Genomic DNA, 22077 nt, shown 5'->3' with positions numbered 1-22077 from the left:
AGTAGCAAAACAGGAGGATAGTGTAATACCGACTTTTAAGATGGCAACTAAAGGGGAGGGTGGCACCCACACTCACTAAGGTAACAATAGAAGGATGTAGCCATGTATGTAAAGAGAGAATCATGGTAATCAGATGCTGTAAAGAAAAAAAACAGGCTGATATGTATGTTATGAAATTGTTTAAATAAAGATAAGAATGCGCAAATTGAAATATTGATTGTACATATTTGCTTCACACAGGAGAGTGAAACCAGGATTGACATTTGAGAGAACATAATCATTGTGTCTTGATAAAGATGGGAATATAAGTCTAAAGCATCGAAACGTGTTGACGCTTCTGCAGGTACAATCTAAGGACCAACATAGATGTGTACATACAGATTAGATCAATGTATCTCTTGCTGTGTTTTAAAGTGTTAGTTCCACACAATGTGCAATAGTAAATGACAAGGTGTTGTGTCTTACATATGTTGTTGTCTCTGTTATGCTGGTCATAACGGTATTTGTAATTTGAGGTGATCAATTTCCCTCTGTAAAATATAAATTGCATTTTAAAGTGTTTACTTGGTCATAATTGTAATTTCAAATGTTTTTTAAGTTTTAATCTCATATTTTTTAATAAAATACTATTTGACTGTACGAATTGAATATGGTATTTCACAATTAATAATTTGATGTATGGTTCATTTTTGCGTATTGACAACATATTGTTGGATCAAGGGGATTATCTCTTTTCTGGTTGAAAGTACCTCATTTCCCTTGATACTTGTAAGGGGTCCCTCTCTGTCTCTTACACATTGGAGTGGTGACAGCCAATCAAAATGAAGCGCATGATTGGGAGGGTTTGCGAATCAACCGCGGTCACCAGATATCGATATTTTTTATTTTAAATTTCTCAAGAACTACTGACTGGATTTCCACCATTTAAAGGAAAGAGTGCACTCTGGAACAACAGCTACCTCTGCCAAATTTGGTGCAATTCCATTCAGCAGTTCGGGCTGTAGCCGCAACAAAAGTTCCTATGGAAATTAACATGGAGAAAACATGTTTTGGGACACCCCCTTTTCTTGGCCCAACTTAGGTGAATCAGCCTAAAACTTTCCAGATAGCAGCTGCAGTAAATGGCAAACTAGTTTTGAAAAAATTGTAAAGGTTTGTCAAACGGCTATTTCCTCTAGGGTTTTCAGACATGACTACACCCCGAACCGCTAAATGGAATTGCACCAAATCTAACAGAAAGCTAGATCTTGATTCAAAAAGAGAACTTTTTGTAAGTAATTTAGTGTACATGCATTCAGTAGTTTTTCAGTTATTAAAGAAAAGACATTCATGTATGTCTAGAGATGCGGATCACTGCGGATCCATGTGTCAAGAGCAATGCCAAGATTTGCGGGTCACAACTGACATTTTGTTAATCTGGACATGGTTCCCAGAGGAAAAAAAATCTAAATAGGATATAAGGGGTCAGGAGGGACCCCTCCTGGGCAAGAAATGTTCCCAAAATACTTTTTTGCAAATTTGGTGCTCATCCCCGTGTGAATCTGTGGCAGATCCATACTCTAATTTGAAAAAAAACATACACTCACTCACAGACCCATTCAAAACTCTCTGACAAAACCATACAACCACTCATGTACTCACTCACACATCCACTCACTCACATACCCAGTCACTCACACATCCACTCAGAAACCCAGAGAACCACTCATTCACCCACTCAAACAGCCACATATATACCCTACTGCCACTTACACACCTACTCACAGACCCGCACAGCCACTTACATACCCACTCACACACCCACAGAGCTTCTCAAACACCACTCAGAGACCCATAAACAGCTTACACACCCACTGATATACCCACCCACTACAAACTCATAGACCCACACAACCACTCACACACCCCTATAGTCTCTCACACACCCACTCACAGACCCAGAAAAACACTTACACAACTACTCACACACCCATACAGATACTGACTCACCAGGTCACACATCTAATACAGTCACTCACATACCCAATCACACACCCATACTGAGACATCTACCCAAAGAACCACTGAAACACCCAAACACCCACACAGACACTCACACACCCAATCATAGACCCAGAAAACTACTCACACAACCATTTTTATACTCATACAGCCAATCACACATCCAGTCAAACATCCATACAGCTACTCACATACCAATAAAGTCACTGATATATCTACTCAAAGACCAAAGAACCTCTCATACACCCACTCACAGATCCACACAGAAACTCACACACCCACATTTCCTGGTGAACAAATCCAAACCTGTTCTTTCAATGGCTATTTCACCACCAGCTCAAGTGTAATGTGGAGAAAGGGGCTCCTTCCTGCACAAAAACAATCCATAGAGATGTTTTCCTCTTTCTATGTGTGCTGCAAAATGCAGCACACATAGAAAGGGAAAGAAAACTAGCTGGAATAGACATATTTCTCCTGGTTATGCCACAGCTGAGGAGGTGTACGATTTTAAAGCATTCCCAGTTTTACAAAGACTTGTCAATCTGGGAATGCATCAAAAACCATGAGAGTTGCGTGTGAACACCCACCGCAACACCCATGGAATGCCTCGCTTGCGCAGAGTAAGGCGATGCAGCAATTCGCACTGCATTGCATTACTCTATATTTGTGAAGCCATTCGAAGCCACGCAAAGTAGCTTTGCATGGCTTCATAATTATGACTGAGAGGTTTGCGTCATGCATGTACCATGTTGCATGCTGCAGGCATGATGCAAAGCCCTCATAAATACGCCCCTTAGAGTGTGGCAGACAAGATATTCTGTCACAAACGGGATGGGTATCCAGTCCACTTTATTACAGGTATATTACTTCCTAATGCACTTGGAATAAGGTGTGCAGGATATCTGCCATGTTTGTGACAGAGTATCCCATCCCAAAAATTCTAAATCAGGCTCTTAAGAGCTTATTTAGAGTCTAGCTAATGAGGTATCTATCGAAAATTGTCTGATGTCCGGTCTGCTGCATTAAAAGTGCTTTGATATCAATGGCCCACATACCTTCTAAATAGAGCAGATAGGATATCCGCCACTCTACCAAATCCCAAAATAAGGCTCTTAACGTGCTTGAGGAATTGACCGGTATATCTTTGGACTCGCACTGTAATCAACTCGAATATTTATTGCAATGTATCTTACTTTATTAAGTAAATAAAATGCAATAACAATATAAAATGTTTTCAGATTGAGGAACCATTCATTGCAGTAGACTGGATAATTAATATGGGTCAGTGTCAGAACGATACAATTTTTTTTAATGCTACGGAATAACTGAATTAGTAATATCAACTCAATATCAACTCAGACATCATTTGATTTAGTTCTTTGCAATAATCTTTTTTCAGTCATGGAAATCTGCGGTCAAATTTTACAAAACATTTTTCCTGAACATACCCATCCTAGGAGAGAGGAGTGTGAGTATCACGTGTGCCTCATGCTTGTTTCTTTATATGTTGAAGTCATGCAGAATTTACCTCCATATGCTTGAATTTAATATAGTTGCTACATAGTTGCAGCACGTGCTCTTTCAGTCGCATTTTATTAGGTTTCTCTCGGGTCTATTTGAAATGATATTATATTTTTTTGATGAAAAAATGGTAGGCTGAGATTCTCATGGAGCTTGGGTATAATAAAACTCGTCTGTCTCCATTTCTCTGGAGACAAATTCAAATTGAGTTCCTAATCCCTAGCTTAATAAAGAGAATTAAACTTATGTTCAGCTGAATCCCTTGTAGAATGATAAATGCGGAATGCCTTTTTGCAATTGGACGCCAACAGTTTCATCTCTTTAAACATTTCAAGATTCTCTCAAAATCTAGGACCGAAGATTTTGTAATTAATACCTAGCATGTGGCACGCTTGCAAGTATTTCCATAAATATGTCTAATTACTATTATATGCATTCTGAAGGCACATTTATATTAATCTACTTTTTTTTATTAGGAGCTGGATTTTTTCCTTAATCAAATTGCTCCTAGAAATTCTCCAGGGAAAGGAGGGGCATCATGACCCAGTCGAGGTTTTGCCTCTTGCGAATCATGGCTTCTTTCCAAACTCAAGAATGGCAATAGAGTGTGGAGAGAAGCCATGATTTGCAAGAGGCAAAGCCTATATATATATATATATATATATATATATATATATATATATATATATATATATATATATATCATCCACACTTTGCCACGCAGGGAGCTCACGACCTAGGCAGGGCGGCCAGTGCTGCTGGTGCGAGGCTTCCAGCAATTAATTAAACACACTCCCTCCTTCACACTGGAAAAAGGTGCACCAACTCTGGCTGAATTGCTTTTCAAAAACCGTTTATTCATGGAAAATAAACAGGGGCAGCAGGCTCACAGTCCCAACGTTTCTGCTCCGTAAAGCCTTGATCACGGGAGGAAGTCTTTGCATTTTTATCAAAAACATTGAATGTCATGGACTTTAATCGCGCTGTTCACGTTCCTTTAAATGAACTACTGTTTCCCCTGCGCAATTTGCAAAAGAATACGGCCTGCGCTTTTAAAGAAGCACGTGGGCATTTCAAAATGCAAAGACTTCCTCCCGTGATCAAGGCTTTACGGAGCAGAAACGTTGGGACTGTGAGCCTGCTGCCCCTGTTTATTTTCCATGAATAAACGGTTTTTGAAAAGCAATTCAGCCAGAGTTGGTGCACCTTTTTCCAGTGTGAAGGAGGGAGTGTGTTTAATATATATATATATATATCAAATCAGGAGCATCCCATATGGGGAACTCTTGAGGTTGAAGAGGAACAGCACCCAAGACCGGGAATTCGAGGCGGCTGCCTCGGACTGCCTGGCACGCTTTCGCTCAAGAGGATATGAAGAGCAACTTTTGCAGAGTACTCTTACTAAAGTCCGAAAGATCCCTAGAAATGATTTGCTTAGAGCTAAACCCAAAGAAAGTGGCATCCCTAAAAAAGACATCTTTAGGATGATTACACCATATTCCCTGGGGGCGGACAACCTTAAAGCTCTAATGCGAAAAAACTGGCATATATTACAGACCAATGAAGTGTTGAGGGAAGATCTTCCACCACATCCACTGGTGACCTTTAGCAAGGCAAGGTCCCTAGGAGATATGCTGGTACATAGCCACTTAGAGGTGCCTTCTGCCCAAGCTAACACCTTAAGAGCCATGAGTGGTTTCTTTCCCTGTGGCAAATGCAAGGCATGTGCTAATAGTCGTAGGGTACTCCATTATGATATTCCAGACGCAGGCAGAACTAACAAAATCCAGAAATGTATCACGTGCAGTACTACCTATGCCGTGTACTGCCTTATGTGCCCGTGCAGCTTACGTTACATCGGGAGCACTATCAACCAACTGAAGTTGAGAGTGCTGGAGCACATGAGGGCAATCGACAAAGTCGATCCCTCATACCCAGTGGCGCGACACTTCGCGGAATATCATAATAAAGACCGTAGCAAACTGCAGTTTTTTGGTATAGATCATGTGCCACACAATCCACGTGGCGAAGACAGACTTAGGCGGTTAGGACGCCTTGAGTCAAGGTACATCATCGACCTGTCCACCAAATACCCGAAAGGTATGAACAGCGGGGAAGAAATGGCAGTACATCTGGGGAAGTAATAATTATTATCCCCTGCTACATGTTATATGCCATACTAGGCTTGTTATGCATCTGAGAACATGCTAATCATGTAAATGATATGTCTACACCCATATATTGCATTAAGCTATGATTATGAGAGATATAATGCCACTTATCACTGAATGAATGGGTCTTCATGTACTTAGTACTCAATTTGTCTACCTGTTGAACGGAGGTGTCAACTGTGTTTGAAACTGACATCACACACTTTTTTCTCTAGTCTCTTTGCTGAAAATTTGATTATGAAATTTATCATGTTTTTCGGAGATTTTTCTTTGCCTCTTGGTATTTGTGTTTCCTTCTTTGTTGTTTCGGTGGGAGGACAGCCTTCGCTGCATGGTGGTTATTTCGTAATTTGTAATCACAAGTATATTTAATAATTTAAGAAAATGATAAATGAATTTTGATAGTCATGTTATGAAATATGCTGAACACCATTTTGTAGTTTTATATGCTAGATTTTTGTTTGCCAGTAGGTATTCATACTGTTAGGGACATAAGCCGATCCACGGCTTTATCGCTTTTGTGACCCTTCTGTCTTGAGAATTCCGATTTTCGGAAACATATAACCCATTTCAAGATGGCGCCCACTGTGGTGCAAGGAAGGGTAAGTCCCTTGATGTTGTTTACCACTTCTGGCAAAATTGCATTTAAATCTCTAAACTGCATGGTACCGGTAAGAAAACACCGAGGAAGGCTATCGCCGAAACGTTTGTTTGCTGTAAATAAAGCTGTGTCCCAGTAACTGCCGGAGTGCTGTCTTATCTTATCGTAGTAGTAAGGTTTTGTGAGCGTAATATATATATATATATATATATATATATATATATATATATATATATGTGTATATATATATATATATGTGTATATATATATATATATATACATATATATATATATATATATGTACTAGCAGCCCGTCCCGATGTTGTCCGGGAGCAATTAGGCTTCAGGGCTCGTGGGTCCCCCGGAGCCTTCCTCCATATATTGCAGTATTGTACCTCTATGTTTACTTTGTACGCTTTTGTAACCTGCACACGTCACTTTTTCCTCCTGTAATGCAGTATTATACCTCTGTTTACTTTGTACGCTTTTGTAACCTGCACACGTCACTTTTTCCTCCTGTAATGCACCGTTTGGCTCACTTTTGTAATGCACGTTTGCTTCTTCTTGTATTTTGTTGGCTCACAATTGTAATTTTTGCTTGATTTAATGTAACGTTTGCTTACTTTGTACGCTTTTGTAACCTGCACACTTCACTTTTTCCTCCTGTAATGCACCGTTTGGCTCACTTTTGTAATGCACCGTTTGCTTCCTCTTGTATTTTGTTGGCTCACGATTGTAATTTTTGCTTCATTTAATGTAACGTTTGCTTTTGTATTTTGCCGCTGCTCACCGCTCCTAAATAAATAAATAAATAACCTACCCGATCCGCCGCTCACCGCTCCTCCCCGCCTGTCCGCCGCTCCTCACCGCCACTCCTCACCGCATTGGGTAAATATTTGAAATTACATATATTTATTAAGTTTATATAGCCTATGTCCATCTGCACACCCTGACGATTACAACGATGTATCGGGTGTGTGGATTGGCGCTGTGGTTCCCGAGTTTACCCGCCTCAAAGGTTCAAAGTTCTTCCTTTATAATAGTAGTATAGATATATATAACCAAACAAAAGTTGTCTGTGTAGGAAGGGAGCCACTCACGAAAATAAATTACTCAGCCACAATTTATTCCAGGCAGAAAGCAGTGTGAGGAAACAAAGCTGGCAGCAAAATGAAGTCCTGCCTGACTCGTTTCATGGGCAAACCACTTCTTCAGAAGCATTAGACTGCTGGAAATGGCACGGCAATTTTCGGTACTACATTTAAAGTCATGAAGTCCCGCCCATAAGGGTGCAGCCACCACTGTGGCTTCATGGTACTTGTAGTACCGGTCCTTCACAAATGCGTTGTCATACCATCTTCACTCTTGAATTAAATCCCCAGTGGGTTGTGCAGCTAAGTTCTCTTTCACACTGCTTGATTTATTCCCCCAATGAACCGGCATCTTCTTCCTTTGCCGAGACGTTGATTGGTGTCTCTGCGGGAGGGCTGTAAACAGCCCCGGGGCTCCACTTCGCTGCTCAGGTAAGCCACAAACCAATCCAAAGAAAAGTTGCCTGTGTAGGAAGGGAGCCACTCACGAAGATAAATTACTCAGCCACAATTTATTCCAGGCAGAAAGCAATGTGAGGAAACAAAGCTGGCAGCAAAATGAAGCTCTGCCTGACGCGGTTCATGGGCAAACCACTTCTTCAGAGGCATTAGACTGCTGGAAATGGCATGGCAAATTTCAGGACTACATTTAAAGCCATGAAGTCCCGCCCACAAGTGTCAGGGGCCACTTGTAGCCCGGGGGGCCCCATCTCCTGTGGCTGGCCCTCTTCGTTTGGGACCGTGGGTGGTTCCCAATCCCCCCACGGTCCCAGCCGGCTCCCCGCCTCCTGAGGGAGCCCGCATTGCTCTTCCACATCGGGAGCAGCTAACATGCTGCTCTCCATGTGGAAAAGCAATCTGCTTTGCTTCATTCAAGCGAGAGCAGGTTTTCCTATGAAGCAAAGCAGTTTGCAATGACAGGGTGGGAGCCACGAGGCTCCCTCCCTGTCATTGCAAACTACAGTGTACTGGGGGTGAGCACCCCGGGACACTGCAGGAGCTGGCCCTGGGGGGTGGCGGTCCCCAGGGCCACAACAAGACTCCAGGGGGGAGGCTGCGCGGCCCCCCTCCCACAATTTACAAAGCCCTGGTGGGTGGTGGTCCTCGAGACTTGGGGGTCCATAACGGACCCCCAAATTAAAAAACTTGATGCTCCGGCAAGGTGACGGGCGTGTGAGGTAGCTCAAGCCCCCTACACAGGTTTCTTTATTTAAAAACAAGCCCCTTTAGTGGCGGTCCCCGGGGTTGCGGGGGGCTGTGAGCCCCCGCATATATTATCAAAAAGCCCCGGGGTGGCGGTTCCGGGGCTTGGGGGGCCTTTGAGCCCCCCACCCACTTATGTTAAAAGCCCCAGGGGGTGGCGGTCCCTGGGGCTGGGGGGTGCAATGAGCCCCTGCACAATTTTTAATGAAGTCCCGGGAGGTGGCGGTCCCCTGGGCCACAACAAGGCTCCAGGAGGGGGGCCGTGCAGCCAACCTCCCATAATTTACAAAGCCCCGGGGATTGGGGGTCCATAATGGACCCTCAAATTAAAAAACTTAGTGGCCTGGGGAGGTGGTGGTTCCCGGGGCGTGTGGGGGGGCTCAAGCCCCTCCCACACAGGTTTCTTTATTTTAAAAAAAAGCCCCGGCGGAGGCAGTCCCTGGGGATCCAGGGGGGCCGTGAGCACCCCATATATTATCAAAAAGCCCTGGGGTGGCGGTCCCTGGGGTTTGGGAGGTCCTTCGAGCCCCCTACCCACTTATGTTAAAAGCCCGCATGGGTGGCAGTCCCCGGGGCTGGGGGGCTATAAGTCCCACCGCACAATTTTTAAAAAAGCCCTGGGGGTGGCAGCCCCTTTGGGCCCCCACCTAAATTATTTCATTGCCCCCTGGATTTGGCCCCCCCGGGGGCTAATTACCAATATAGCCCATGCTTAGTTTTTTTTTTATCGGCAGGATCTGCGCACCCTGCGTGGATTTTGCTGATTTTTTTAAAAACTATTTTCGGCCTTGGGGGTCCTTGTGGAACCAAGGCACAAGAAACAGTAAAACAAATGTGCAAAACACGCAAAGTGGGCAGGGTAGAAACACCTGACCCCCTATTCCTGCTGAGGGGGTCCCACAAGGACCCCCAAGGCCAACACAAAATGAATTTTGTTTTTAAATCGCAGGGTACACGTACCGTACTCTGTACCGTGCTCTGCACCGTACTCGGTACTGTACTCAGTACTGTGCTCTGTACTGTACTCTGTACCCTCCCGAGCACGAGCTGCATGGTCATTGGCTGTCAACTGTCTGTCAATACAAACCAGGAAGTGTACTGGAGGTTCCTGGTGGGCTAGTTGGCTCCCAGGGACCCCCAGTATGCACGGGGAATTAGTTCCCCCTCTGCAAATGCGCCAGGGAGCTGCGTTGCAGCGAGGTGAAAAAAGGAGCGTGGCCTCATTACACCTCTCTGCAAGACAGCCCCCTGGCAGGTATTGGAGGTTCCTGGTGGGCTAGTTGGCCCCCAGGGACCTCCAGTATGCAAGGGAATTAGTTTCTGCTCTGAAAACGCGCCAGGGGGCTGCGTTGCAGAGAGGTGTAATGAGACCACACCCCTTTTTACAGCTCTCTGCAAAGCAGCCCTCTGCACATACTGGAGGTTCCTGGTGGGCTAGTTGGCGCCCAGGGACCCCCAGTATGCAAGGGGACTTAATCCCCCAACTTAGAACACGCCACAGGGCGCGTTTGCACAGTGGTGAAGGTAGGGGGCGGGGCTTGAGGTGATGTGAGTGCAAATATGCCCTGTGGCGCGTTTTAAGTTGGGGAATTAATTCCTCTTCAATCAAGAGGTCCATGAGGGGGCAACTAGTCCAACAGGTATCTCCAGTAAGCGCCACAGAGCTGTGTTGCAGAGTATTGTAAAAAGGGGCCGTGCCCTCTGAACACCTCTCTGCAACACAGCTCCCTAGCGCATACTGGCGGTACCTGGTGGGCTAGTTGGCTCACAGGAGACCTCAGGATTGAAGAGGAATTAATTCCTCAACCTAAATCGTGCCACAGGGCATGTTTGCACACATGTTACCTCAGGCCCCGCCCCCTTCCTTCACTATTGAGCAAAATATTCCTGTAAAATTAGCCGAACTACAAATTCTGATTTATTCACCTGTTATCACAAGAGACGTCAGTGCTGCATCTTTGAGCGCACTACTGATCCTGAAAAGTAATTCTAACCATACTTACAGTAACTTGAATTTCCTTCCATAGGCTAACATTGACTGGTTTCACTTGGAAATTTTTCTAAGTGTGGAGTTTTGGAATTTTAAAAAATTCCTTTAAAACTGCTGAACTATGAATTCCGATTTATTCAACTGTCATCAGGAGAGACATCAGTGGTGCATCTTTCAGCCCACTACTGATCCTGAAAAGTAATTCTAATTGTTGTTACAGTAACTTGAATTTCCTTCCATAGGGCTAATATTGACTGGTTTCACTTGGAAATTCTTCTAAGTGTGGAGTTTTGGAACTTTAAAAAATTCCTCAAAAATCAGCCGAACTACGAATTCCGATTTATTCACCTGTTATCAGGAGAGACCTCAGTGCTGCATCTTTCAGACCACTACTGATCCTGAAAAGTAATTCTAACCATACTTACAGTAACTCGGATTAATATATTTTAAAATTATCATTTACAAAACCTTTGAAATTCACTGAAAACAACCATAGGTTTCAGCCACGTTATAGTTAGGAATTAGCATTTAAAAAACCCTAGAAATTCACTGAAAAAACCGTAGGTTTCACACATGTTATAGTTAGCTGGACATTTCACTCATACAAAACCATTGAAATTCCCCCGTTATAGTTAGTTCAGCTAACTATAACTTGCGCGTCCGCAATGCACTGCTGATGACATCACATATTACATCACTCATGACATGGTCAGTGACATCACTCATGACATCACTGATGACATCTCAAATGACATCACTGATGACATCACTGATGACATCATCCAGTGAATGTGTATCTGTCTGAAAAATAAATATTTTTTATATATGTATATCTAAAGGTCGATGGAAGAATAAATGGATGAATAAGTATCTAAATTGATTTGTTTTTTAAATTGATTGTATAACGGACTTATTAAGTTTATCTTAGTGAATACATTTATTAGCGAGTAATGTTTAAATATTTAATTATCTGTATCAGTGTCTCACTTTGTGTATAAGTGGCTGCATGGGTTGGTGAGTAGCTACATGAGTGTGTATATGGGTTAATAGTTGATTTTTGAGTATCAGTATGAGTGTCTATATGGTTCGGTGGGGAGTATTACTTAGCTCATAGATGCATGAAGGAGTAACTCACTGTTTGTATGTGTTTTGAATACAGCATGTGTGCAGGACTGGATGGGTGGATTAGTGTGTGTATGGGTGTGTTAGTGAGTGAATGGCTTTCTCAATAGTATCTTTATGAGTAACTACATATGTTTTAATCTACTATATGTGAGTATTGATGTATATAAGTGATTATATGTGAGAGTGTGAGAGATTGGAAGAATTTGTGTATGAATAAGTATGTGTTTCTATAAGTGATTGTTTAAGAGAGTAAGTATGTGTACGTTTCTATAAAAGTAAGTGTAGTGGTGTGTGTATAGCTTTATATGCAAGTAAATGGATGTTTGATAGTTTATTTGCATGTGTGAGTATGTGCGTGAGTGACTGTATGGATGAGTATCAGTGTGTAACAGGATGTATAGGTGTGTAAGTACATATGATGAGTGAGTACATGTATGAGTGACTATATAGAACTGTTGGGGAATGAGTGGATGTGTATGTAGATTTTGAAATTACTGAATAGGTTGTTCTAACTGGTATTGGTATCTCCATTTTTTGGTAAATTTTAGTTTCTATTTTTGAAGGTGTGTATCAAAGGTTATATTACGCTGAGAGGAGGTCTGCCACTCTTTCACAAGGATGATGTAATCAGTGATGTCATCAGTGATGTCATTTGAGATGTCATAAGTGATGTAATGTCACTGACCATGTCATGAGTGACGTCATCAGCAGTGCATTGCGGGCGCGCGAGTTATAGTTAGCTGAACTAACTATAACGGGGGAATTTCAATAGTTTTGTATGAGTGAAATGTCCAGCTAACTATAACATGTGTGAAACCTATGGTTTTTTCAGTGAATATATAAATATATTTATATATATATATAACACAACGACCTGACTGCATGCAATTCATGGAGCTAAACAACAGACTTTTGATATTTAACAAAAGCTAATGAGGGTCCTATAATAAAATACAATATATTTTGACAAAGAAAAACTTTCCCCACAGGGTAATCGTTTTTTATATTTGTCTAATTGTCACCATATAGGACACTACTCATTTACACCACAATATATGCTTATAGTACATATCAGAAATACAGGGGAAGTGCCCAATTACTATTTGACATTGAAAGGTTGTCAACGTAAAAAACATTAAAAATTTCAAATGTCTGCGGAAATATTAAAGTGCATAGTGCAAAATTCTGTTTCCTGATACCGGACTAAAGTGCATACTAAACTTAAAGTGCAAATAAATGCAAATTACCTATTAAAAGTATAGCCAACTTGCTAATATAAAAATATAATTAATAGAATAGGTGAGGCAGACGCTTGAAAATGAAACAACATAAATATAAAGTGCTTATACACAATTATGTTTCAAGTGCCCAACAACAATATATCATTTTGTAATAAATAGATCACGCAAATGCCCGTATGTGAAAAATAATTTTCAGCATAGAAAGTGAAATCAGATATACATAAATATGTGCACAACAACGCTGTGTCAGAGATCAGATCATATGTACAATAAATATCTACAAAATAGAACCATAATATGAACATTTCATATTTAATCATTAATTCGTGGAGTGGGGGCTGAGAAAAAAGGGGGGTCTCAAAACGTGTTTTTCCCATGTTAATTTCCATAGGACGGTCTGACGAGTCTACAGCCCGAACCGCTGAACGGAATTACACCAAACTTGGCAAAATTGTAGGGACTGGCACGCAGTAGGGACTGGCACGCAGATGTGCCTTTGCTATGTTTGGTGAAAATTGCTCCAGTGGTTTTTATGAAAATTAACTTCAAAAACACATATATATCTATATATCTATATGAGCTCGCCGTACACTTACCCATAAGCTTACCGGTATGCGTACCGTACGTGTACGTACGCGTACGGTACGCATACGTGCGCGTACCCCTACGTGCACGAGCTGCATGCTGATTGGCTGCCACTGTCTGTCAACACTCTAAAACAGAAATTGTGGGCAGCCATCTTGTGCCTCGGTAGAGTGAGGTACAGGAAAGCAGAAAAACAAATGTGTAGAACGCAAAAAGGGGGCAGGGTAGAAGCACCCTGACCCCCTAGGCCTGCTCAGGGGGTCCCACAAGGACCCCCAAGGCAAAAAAAAAATCATTTTTTTTTAAAAAGTCGCGGGGTACGCGTAGCGTACCGTACCGTACGCATCCGTACGCACGCGGTACGCGTACCCTGTGACTTTTAGGAAAATGTTTTTTTTTTATTTTGCCTTGGGGGTCCTTGTGGGGCACCCTGAGCAGGCCTAGGGGGTCAGGGTGCTTCTACTCTGGCCCCTTTGCGAGTTTCACACCTTTGTTTCACTGCTTTCTTGTGCCTTGGTTCAGACAGTGGCAGCCAATCAGCATGCCTTCCCGAGAAAGCTGCATGGTCATTGGCTGTCAACACTTCTAACCAGGAAGTGTTGGCATCCATCTTGGGTCTTAGTAGACTGAGGCACAACAAAGCAGAAAAACAAACGTGTAGAACACAAAAAGGGGGCAGTGTAGAAACACCCTGACCCCCTAGGGCTGCTCACGTGGTCCCACTAGGATATTAATATATTTAATCGTTATCCGCTAATAGAATTAGCATTTAAAAAACCTTGCAAATTCACTGAAAAAACTATAGGTTTAAGGCCTTTTATAGTTAGAAATTAGCATCTAAAAAACTTTTGAAATTCACTGAAAAAACCCATAGGTTTCAGGCCTTATATAGTTAGGAATTAGCATTAAAAAAACCTTTGAAATTCACTCAATAAACTATAAGTTTTAGGGGTGTTATAGTTAGCTGGACATTTCACTCATACAAAACCATTGAAATTGCTCCTATATAGTTAGTTGTACTAACTATATTTCGCGCACCCGCAATCCACTGCTGATGATGTCACATATCACATCATTCATGAAATGGTCAGTGACATCACTGATACATCTCAAATGACATCACTGATGACATCATCCACATGACAATCACATACACCTTTTCATACACTAGTAAAATCTTTCATCACTCTTTGTAAAATACAGAGTATCATATTTGAATCCACTGACACAGCAATACAAGTATCTAAAAACCCACTCAGTGATTCTTAGATGTATACACACATCTAATCACTTACCTGTAGATTCAATCATACATGCTGTCAATGAAAAATAGAACAATATCAAAAATACTTATACACCTATATCGTGATTACACACCAGCACACAACCTATTAAAATATGACGTTATCCTACTCACTTATGCAAACAATGGATCATACTTACATACTTACTTAGCTACACACTTATACAAACACCACTTCATCTATTCATTGACATAGTAAGTCATACTTACTGTATTATAAAATCATTATTACAAGTATACAGTCATCCATATAGTCACTTACAGAATCATTGAGTCTTATGAATACTTATTTATATACAAAAACTGACATATAAACTGACATATACACTGCCTTCTATTTTTCTACTTTTTTGGACATGCACCAAAGAGAAATATATTTGCTCATCACCACTCCCATAAAGATATTCACTCACACAAACAACTATTATAACATGTAGGTTTAACTTCATATATCTACTGAATCAACTATTCACACATCTTTGGGCACTCACACACCCCCCACCAAACCACACACATTCACTCTCCAATACAAATACTCAGTTAACTAATTAATAAATAATATAGACTTTCACATAGCTTGTAACCAACTGGAGAATCAGTTTACACAACAACTGACAAAGTGATACAGATATTCACACAGTTTAGTCACTATCCACTATATTTAGTGAGACACTATACATTGTTAAAGTAAACAGTCAATTACATTGCTACTAAATCCTCCATCCAAATATTTATTTTTATATATCCACTCATTCTTCAATGCAAATTGCTCTATATAATGCATATTTAAATAACGAAGCAAACCACATTCACTGGATGATGTCATCAGTGATGTCATCAGTGATGTCATTTGAGATCTCATCAGTGATGTCACTGACCATGTCATGAATGATGTAATATGTGACATCATCAGCAGTGGATTGCGGGTGCGCGAAATATAGTTAGTCCAACTAACTATATAGGAGCAATTCCAATGGTTTTGTACGAGTGAAATGTCCAGCTAACTATAACACCCCTAAAACTTATAGTTTATTGAGTGAATTTCAAAGGTTTTTTAAATGCTAATTCCTAACTATGTAAGGCCTGAAACCTATGGTTTTTTCATTGAATTTCAAAGGTTTTTTATATGCTGATTCCTAACTATATAAGGCCTGAAACCTATGGTTTTTTCAGTGAATATATATATATATATATAACTATAACACCACTAAAACTTATAGTTTTTTGAGTGAATTTCAAAGGTTTTTTAAAAACTAATTCCTAACTATATAACTCCTGAAACCTATGGTTTTTTTAGTGAATTTCAAAGGTTTTTTTAAATGCTAATTCCTAACTATATAAGGCCTGAAACCTATGTTTTTTTCAGTGAATTTCAAAGGTTTTTTAAATGCTGATTCCTAACTATATAAGGCCTGAAACCTATGTTTTTTTCAGTGAATTTCAAAAGTTTTTTAAATGCTAATTCCTAACTATATAAGGCCTGAAACCTATGGTTTTTTCAGTGAATTTCAAAGGTTTTTTAAATGCTAATGGCTAACTATATAAGGCCTGAAACCTATGGTTTTTTCAGTGTTTTAAAAAAAAAAATTGATTGGTTAACTGGCTTATTAAGTGTATCTTAGTGAATACATATATTAGCGAGTAATGTTTAAATATTTAAATATATGCATGAGTGATGTAATATGTGACGTCATCAGCAGTGCATTGCAGACGTGCAAGTTATAGTGAGTCCAACTAACTATAACGTGGGAATTTCAATGGTTTTATGCGAGTAAAATTTCCAGCTAACTATAACTGGTGTGAAACCTATGTTTTTTTCAGTGAATTTCAAAGATTTTTTAAATGCTAATTCCTAACTATAACTGGTGTATAACCTATGGTTTTTTCAGTGAATATACATATATATATATAAAATTTCTATGGCAAAATGAAACCCCTCATTTTGTTCCTTTTCAAATTAAATGTATTAAGTGTTACCACTTTATTTCAATCAAGATGACTTCAGGTGTGCCATACTTTTGTCATAAGTAAGACTGTTAGCGTTCTAGTTGTTCTTTAGAACACTCTGGGAGATTCTGTCATTGGGCTATAGTTGGGCTACGTCTGGCTGATATTTGGGCTGCATTTGGGCTCTTTTGTCTCTGGTGGCCATCTTGGGAGACTGCATATCAGAATTTTCTTAATGAAATATAAGAGGATTTGGGAGAGGGCGCGCGACGCGGCAAACAAGATGGCCGCTCCCCCCTGAGCTCCGCGATTTCAGCAGCGCTTTCCATACGAAGGGACCGCTTCTGGGCTGCGTTTCTTGCCGAAAACGGCCGATTTGTGCGTCGGAACTGCCCCTCCACAACTGGGTATGTTTCTGTACGCCTTCTTCGTTTTTTGAGGCCAGAATTTGCACGAATGCTTTCTCCTCAGAAACGGCCGCCATTTTGTTTTTTTCTTTTCATCGTTTTTGGGTGATTTTTTTTCTCCAATGATTCTATTTTTCTACCTGCTGATGCTTCTTGTCTCCTGGCCATGCTCCTTCAATTTTGCAGTACTTCCATGATTATTTGACATCAAATTTGTCGTTCTGAGTCCTTTTTCCTTCTCCTCGGCTTGCTGGACCTCCGCTTCAGTTTTTTCTCTCCTCAACTTTTGACTTGTCTGTGCACAGTTGCTTTTCTGCTTCCTCCGCACGCCTCATTTCTTCATTTTTGGGCTCTGTTGATATCCAGTTTGACTCTCCTTGACGGTGGTCTCCATTTTTCACAGTTTCAGTGATTTTCTTCAGAAGACTTTGCAGCCTTTCACCATATTCCGTCGCTCATTCTTTACCTCAAGCTGTTCCTCTCTCAGGCCTTTACATCATGGAGCACGGATACGCCTCTAAGGCCTCTAATGTGGCTACCGCTACACGCAAAGACTCTGTTCCTGTGGGCAAACGCCTCAAGAAGGACCCACAATCTCCCTCCAAATCTCCTCTTCCCGTTACCCTTGAGGATTTAATGGAGGAACTCAAATTAATCCGCCCTTTTATAGCGGACACCACTGCTACATTGCAAAGGCTGGACGATAAGTGGTCCAACCTTGATAAACGTGTCACCGAAGTTGAACAGAAAATCAGTGACGCACAAGATGTTGTTGTCAAGCTGGATACCCTCACCAAAGAGATTCAAGTCCTCAAGAAGACGTCTGAGGATTTGGAAAATTGTAATAGACGCAACAACCTGCGTAATTATGGTGTTCCGGAAAATTCTGAAGGGTCGGATATCATTTCATTCCTGAAGACACAAGTTTTACCGATACTTGGCCTGCCGAAACATGTGGATGCCAACATTCAACGAGCGCACCGTCTGGGTCCCAAAACATCTTCCACTTCATCGAAACCTCGTGGTATCATAGCCTATTTTTTCCTCTACTCTGACCTTATGGCTATACTTCACTCAGCTAAACAACACAAGCAGCTGATATGGTCCGGCCATAAACTTTTTTTCTCTCAGGATGTCTCCAAACAGACAGCGGCGCGTCGTAAGGAATTCCTGGATCTGCGGCCTACACGTCGAACCATGAACGCCAGATACGGCTTGATTCATCCTTGTTTTTTCAAGGTTACATATAAGGAACGGTCCTACAGTTTCGAAGAGCCGGCTGACCTCCGCAGATTCATCCACTCCCACAGAGAGGACTCCATGGAACAAAGCAGCTCTTAATTTTTTTTTATTTTTTTTTATTTGTTTGTTTCCTGTCTGTGTTTCTTTAATTGTCTGTTATGATTTGTTGTTTCTCCTCACATCACCTCACTTTTTTTGTTTCCATTACTTCTTAGGTGCGTTTCCTGATGTTTCCTCCTCTGCATTGTTTTGTTTTATCGTGCGTCTCCGTCATCCCAGTATGCTGTTTTTTCCTGCATATCTGTTTGGTAAGTCTCCTTCATTTTTTCTTATGTCGTTCTCAGTCCCAGGTTCTCCGTGCATTTTTTCCTCTCTCCCTTGGTTCTTTCTCTTTCGTTCCTGAGACTGTGTTCTAGACTTATTCCCTTCTATTCGGTCGTCTTTTATTGCTGCTCCCGCTCTCACTTCATTGTTTTTCTTTGTTACATGTTCTGTATGGCTAGAACCACCTTGGTTCTTTTTGCCGTACTTCTTTTCGCTGTCTTCTTTTGGGTTGCTTTAGGCTCCCTCTTTCCTCCTTCTTGCTTCACTTTCTCCTCCTTTTCTTTCCTTTTTTGCCCTATTCGGCTTTTTCGACTTTATCCACCTTACTTTGCTTCCTTCCTCCTTTCTTTTGGCACTGTGATGTTAGTCACTCCTTCCCTTTCTCCTCCATTTTTATCTCTTCACTTCTTCACATCTCACCTTCCTATGATGGCCTTGCTCCTTTTTCCTTTTGCTCTCTCTACTTGGGCTCCTCTACTATTTCCATCGTTCTTCTTTTTCCTTCATCTAGCTATTTTCTATCTCTCCTTGCCATTTTCTCTATATATTCTCTCTTTTTACCTGTATTACTTTCTCTTTTTACTTTCCTTTAATCTCCTCATATGAAAAGTTTCCAACTCATTTCCTGAAATGTTAAGGGTCTTCATAACCCTATCAAGAAACAACGTGTTTTATCTCATCTTGCTCGTTTAAAATGTCAAATTGCCTTTTTACAAGAAACACATCTTTCTACTCAGGAGTTATCGATGTTACGTAGACAATGGGTTGGGGATGTTTTTTGCTCTCCTGCTATTAATCACAAAAATGGTGTTGTTATTTTATTTCATAAAGCATTGTCTGTTGTAATTCTAAATGAAACTATTGACACTAATGGCAGGTGGCTGCTCCTTGATTGCATTGTTAATGATGTTCATCTCTCTCTCTGTAATGTCTATGGTCCGAATGGCATTGATTCTTCCTTTTGGAATGATTTCTCCTCCCTTCTCTCTTCTACTGCTAATGATGATTTGATTGTTGGGGGAGATTGTAATCAATTGATGGACCCTTTTTTAGACCGCAAATCACAAGCTCGCTACATTCCCAACAAAATGCAAAAGTCCTTTCACAAAGCCATCTCCTCCAGAGGCCTTATAGATTCATGGAGGTTGTCCCACCCTGACTCTCTAGAATTGTCTTTTTTTTCCCCTGTGCATAATTCCCTTTCCCGTATTGATTATATTTTTCTCTCCCACCATGCTTTCCAATTTATGACCAACTCAGAATTAGGCTCTATCCTCATCTCAGATCATGCCCCAGTTATTTTAGATATGGATTACACCTCTCCCACGCCTCAGGCCCGCAGAAGGCGCTTTAACAACTCCCTTTTACTTGATCCCACTTTCATTGAACACTTCACTCATTTCATGGATGACTTTTTCACTACTAACTTACACTCCACCTCTAACTTTCACTTTCTTTGGGATGCTTTCAAAGCCACTGCCCGGGGTTGTATTATTGATTTTGGTTCACGTAAAAAAAAGAAAGCGCTATCCCAAGCGTCCTCCTATCTAAAACGCATTAAAGAACTAGAGCATCTTTACTACACCTCCAACTCTCCTGAATCTCTGTCCTCTCTCATTTCCGCTAAACTGCAATTTAATAAACATTCCTGGGAATCGGCCTCCAATCAGCTTCTTCAATTTAATGCGAAGATATATGGTGGTCGCAATAAAGCTGGCAGGGCTCTGGCAAATTATCTCAAAATTAAAAAAACAGAAATCGAAAATAGTCTTGATTAAAGATTCGCAAGGCTCGCTCCAGTCTTCTGATGCCAAAGTTCTGGATTGCTTTGTTCAATTTTACTCTTCTCTTTATACTCCTGAGTCTTCCCCCTCTGCAGAGCAATTAGACTCTTTCTTTAATTCTGTCCCTAAATCTCCCAATCCTTCGTTGGATTTCTCTTCTCTTGATGCTCCGATTTCAGAAAAGGAAATTCTTGCTGCTCTCTCTCTTCTCCCCAAAGATAAGACACCTGGCCCTGATGGCTTTACTGTACGTTTCTTTCTCCAATTTAAATCTATCTTGATTCCTCATTTTCTTCAGTTAATTAACCATTTTCTCTCCTCTGGTGAATCTAAAGGTTCTTTTCCGCAGGCTATGCTAGTTCTTCTCCCCAAGAAAGATAAGAACCCTTCTCTATGTAAAAATTACCGACCCATCTCCCTCATTAATACTGATTGTAAATTGTATGCGAAAATCCGGCTTTGTTAAGGAAGATCCATTACAGACAATTCTATAACCCTTCTTAATATCATTCAGCTTTCTGCTAAACTGGACAGCTCTTTAGCTGCCATTACTCTAGACGCCGAGAAGGCATTTGACCGTGTCAACTGGGATTTTATGTTTGGCGCCCTTCGCTGGCACGGTTTCAGTCCCACTTTTCTTAAATTTGTTCAGTTGCTTTATTCTGCTCCTTTCACTTCTATATGGATTAATGGTATGCAATCTGATTATTTTCCCCTTCATAGAGGTACCAGACAAGGCTGTCCACTTTCCCCCCTTCTCTTTATTCTGGCACTCAAACCTTTCCTTGAGAAAATTCGACAATCCCCTTCCTATTCTGGCTTTCTTTATAAAGATGTTGAGATCAAGTTTACCGCTTATGCAGATGATATTTTGCTTTACATTTCTAACCCTGTTGTTGCCCTTCCCGCTTTCTTTTCTTTATTACATGATTATTCCTCTGTTTCTGGATATAAATTAAATATTGATAAAACTGAAGTCCTTCCCCTCAATACATTTTGTCTTCCTCACATGTTTCAGGGTTCTGGTTTCCAATGGAACTCTGGTTCTATCAAATGTCTTGGCGTTTTATATGCTAACACTATTAGAGAAACTATCAAAATTAATCACTCCGATATCCTTAAAAAGCTCTCTTCTCTTACAGAACGTTGGTCTCTCCACTATTAAAATGATGCTCCTTCCTATTGTGAACTTCTGTCTCTCCATGCTTCCTATCTCTCTCCCCCATTTCTTTTTTAAGTCTATCAATAGTCTTTTTTCCAAATTCCTGTGGAATAAGCGCAAGGCTAGAGTCTCTCTCCTCCGTCTTCAACAACCTAAACATCTTGGTGGTGTTAACTTCCCCAATATCTCACGCTTTCATTCTGCTTTTACTCTCAAGCAAATTTGGCCTTTTCTTCTTGAAACCTTGTCTCCTCCTACCACGGCTTGGAGCTCTCTGGAATTGGCTCAACTTCACCCCTTCTCCTTCCTTATTGCCTCCAATCTCACTCAACCACCTCCTAAGCTACTTTCTCCTTTTTCTAAACACTCCAAAGGTTTA

Source organism: Lissotriton helveticus, chromosome 3_1 (assembly GCF_964261635.1).
Source record: "Lissotriton helveticus chromosome 3_1, aLisHel1.1, whole genome shotgun sequence".
Classification (NCBI taxonomy): domain Eukaryota; kingdom Metazoa; phylum Chordata; class Amphibia; order Caudata; family Salamandridae; genus Lissotriton; species Lissotriton helveticus.
This window is presented reverse-complemented; position numbering follows the sequence as displayed.